A 3,555-nucleotide genomic window follows, 5' to 3' on the forward strand; every position below is an offset into this window, starting at 1 on the left:
ACAGACTGGTGCAGAGCCAACAACCTGTCTCTGAATGTGAGCAAAACAAAAGAGATGGTTGTTGACTTCAGGAGGACACGGAGCGACCACACTCTGCTGAGCATTGGAGGCTCCTCCGTTGAGATCGTTAACAGCACCAAATTTCTTGGTGTTCACCTGGCGGAGAATCTCACCTGGTCCCTCAACACCAGCTCCATAGCCAAGAAAGCCCAGCAGTGTCCTTACTTTCTGCGAATGCTGAGAAAAGTCCATCTCCCACCCCCCATTCTCACCGCATTCTTCAGAAGATGTATCGAGAGCATCCTGTGCAGCTGCATCACTGCCTGGTTCGGGGAATTGCACCGTTTCGGATTGCAAGACCCTGTAGCGGTCAGTGAGGTCAGCTGAGAAGTTCATAGGGGTCTCTCTTCCCTCCATGACAGACATTTACACCACACGCTGCATCCGCAAAGCTAACAGCATTACGAAGGACCCCACGCACCCCTCACACAAACTCTTCTCCCTCCTGCCACCTGGCAAAATGTACCAAAGCATTCGGGCTCTCACGACCAGACTGTGCAATAGTTTCTTCCCCCAAGCCATCAGACTCCTCAAAACTCAGAGACTAGACTGATATCTACATCATTTATTATTATATTGTAATTTGTCCTCTACTGTGCCTATTGTGTGTTTATTATTTATTGTACTGCCCTGCGCTGTTTTGTGCACTTTATGTAGTCCTGTGCAGTTCTCTATTCTAGTGCAGATTTTATGTTGTTTTTACGTAGTCTAGTGTAGCCTTGTGCTGTCTCACATAGTCTAGTGTAGTCTTGTGTTGTTTTACGTAGCATCATGGTCCCGTTTTTACTGTGTACTGTACCAGAGGTTTATTGTCGAAATGACAACAGAAGCGAATTGATTTGACTTGGCTTCACATAAAAGGATACAGGGAGAATGGGGCTGAGTAAAAAAAATGGATCATCCATCATGAAATGGCGAATCGGCCTAATTCTACTGTATCATATGGTATTATGGTCCTGAATTAGGTGGATGTAGGCGAAACATAGACAAAAATGCTGCTGTTGTGATAGTAAGTTAATAAACACGATAAGTTACAATAAACGCAATAAATTACAGTAAGAAATATTCTAATTCCCTGACCGGGAATCGAACCCGGGCCGCGGCGGTGAGAACGCCGAATCCTAACCACTAGACCACCAGGGAAACTGCCAAAGTACCACGCTCAACGATAGACAACTATCCAATAAGGAAAATGCAAATTAAATTTTAGAATATAGATAATTAAAATAAATAAATGAGTGAGCTGTACCGTCATTGAAGGTTGTCAGTGGGTTGTGGAATCAATTCAGTGATGGAGTAAGCGAGGTTATCCACTCGGGTTTATTTTCAGTGATGGGTGAGAAGGAATCAGTGTTCGTGCTCTCAATCAAGTGTCCTATTTGGGCAATAAAGTTACCCTGGCCAGTGTTGAAATGGACCTCAGTAAAGTTCAGGCAGTTAAACAGTGGCCCAAAATATCTACAGTCAAACAGGTACGGCGCTTCATTGGGTCTGCAAACTTTTATCGCCGCTTCATACAGAATTCCGGCTCTAACGCGGTTCGTACAAATGCATCACCGGGAAGACATCGGCAGGATTGCATTGGACACACGGTGCCGACCAAGTATTTTCGGAGCTAAAGCGTAGTTTCACTACTTTGGCGGTGCTGAAACAACCAAACATTGAAACATAGAAAATAGGTGCAGGAGTAGGCCCTTCGGCCCTTCGAGCCTGCACCGCCATTCGGTATGATCATGGCTGATCATCCAACTCAGAACCCTGTACCTGCCTTCTCTCCATACCCCCTGATCCCAAGTTTAGCCACACATCACAACGATTCATAGTCGAGTCGAGTCCTCTCTCAGCCCTAGTCTGCGGATAGCCGGGTGCACGCTGGTGTTTTTCTTTTCCGTTTCATGACTCCGGCCGAGAGGAATTACGATGTTGGCTACTGGGAACTTCTGGCTGTCAGGGAGGCCCTGACGGAATGACAAGACTGGCTGGAGGGGGCAGACCATCCTTTTTTTGTCTGAACAGATCGCAAGAACCACTCCTAAGTTCAGGATACAAAGAGACTCAACTCTCGCCGAGCCTTGTATGCTCTCTTCTTCTCACGGTTCAATTTCATCCTCACCTATTGTCCCGGAAACAATAATACCAAGGCCGACGCTCTCTCTTGGCAGTTCGACGCATCCGAGGACATGCCGATCCAGAGCCTGTTCTTCTTCGCTTGTGTATTGCTTCGCGGGTGATCTGGGGAGGCAGAGGTGATGCTGCATAAGAGTGGGACCACTGCCGGGGTGGGGGACCTCCCAACCGGATGTTTGTCCATACTGCGGTGCCTTCCAAAGTGTTGGAATGGTGTCACTCCTCCCGTCTGGATGGGCATCGGGGAATTCAACGGACCCTGGAGTTTATAAAGAGAACATTTTGGCGGCCATCAGTGTCCCAGGATGTCCACAACTTTGTATCTGCGTGTCCCACCTGCGCTCAGAGCAAGACCACGTCAACGTCCTGCGGTCCTGGTATGTCCACCGTCAGTGCCCCACCGCCTCTGGTCCCACCTCTATGTAGAGTGCATCACTGGGCGGACCCCACTCAATGGAAACACCACTATTTTGGCTGCTGTGGATCGATGTTGCAAAGCTGCCTACTTCATTGCCGTCCCCAAGCTCCCTTCGCCGCATTCATGGTTCAGCCTGAGTTCAGTCTTCACAGCTTTCCTCAGGACGTAACGTCTGATCAGTTCAATTCAATTCCGTTCAATTCCCAGTTTTGAAAGGTGTTCTGCTGTCTTTTAGGAGCCACAGCCAGCCTCTCATCTGCTTTCCACTCCCAATCCAATAGTCAGACTGAGAGAGTGAACCAGGAGTTGGAGAAACCCTGCGCTGCCTTGCCTCTTCCAAACTCCCGTCCTAGAGCTCCCAGTTGGTTTGGGCAGAGATCGCCCTCAATAACCTCCATTCTTCCTCCACGGGTATGTCTCCCTTTGAATGCCAGAAGGGATTCCAGCCCCCGCTCTTCCCTGATCGGGAGACTGACGTAGGAGTTCATCATTGAACAGCTGATCCAGCGCTACACGCGCCCATGGAAGCGAGCCAGGGCTTCTCTGCTGCACGCCCAGAAACAGCATTCCCGGCAGGCTGATCGGCTCCGTCGACAGGTAAGGCCATTCAAGCCAGTGGAGGAGGCCTGGTTGTCATCGAGGAAAGTCGAGAGCGGCAATTTGGTACCGCGCTAAGTGGGACCGTTTGTAGTAGACAAGGCTGTCAACAAGGAGTCGGAAAGATTGCTTCTACCAGCTTTACTGAAGACCTACACAGTATTTCATGTTTCCCAGCTCAAGTCGGTTACTACCTCTCCCCTAGCCCCAGTCACCCCACCTCCCCCTTCTCCTCCCCTGGTAATTGGTTCCGTTGTCTACACGGTGCGGCGCCTCCTGGCATCTCGCTGGGCACGTGGTACTTGTGGATTGGGAAAGGTATGGTTCAGAAGAACGTACTTAGATCCCAGCGA

At 49.5% G+C, this 3,555-nt stretch overlaps 1 non-coding gene across 1 annotated transcript; it reads right to left on the reverse strand.

Annotated features, from left to right (window-relative positions):
- Positions 1 to 1,131: 1,131 nt before the first annotated feature.
- On the reverse strand, positions 1,132 to 1,203 carry trnae-cuc (transfer RNA glutamic acid (anticodon CUC)). The gene has a single exon. It is a non-coding gene; the product is annotated as a tRNA-Glu (tRNA).
- Positions 1,204 to 3,555: the final 2,352 nt, after the last annotated feature.

This window comes from Mobula birostris, chromosome 13 (assembly GCF_030028105.1).
Source record: "Mobula birostris isolate sMobBir1 chromosome 13, sMobBir1.hap1, whole genome shotgun sequence".
Classification (NCBI taxonomy): domain Eukaryota; kingdom Metazoa; phylum Chordata; class Chondrichthyes; order Myliobatiformes; family Myliobatidae; genus Mobula; species Mobula birostris.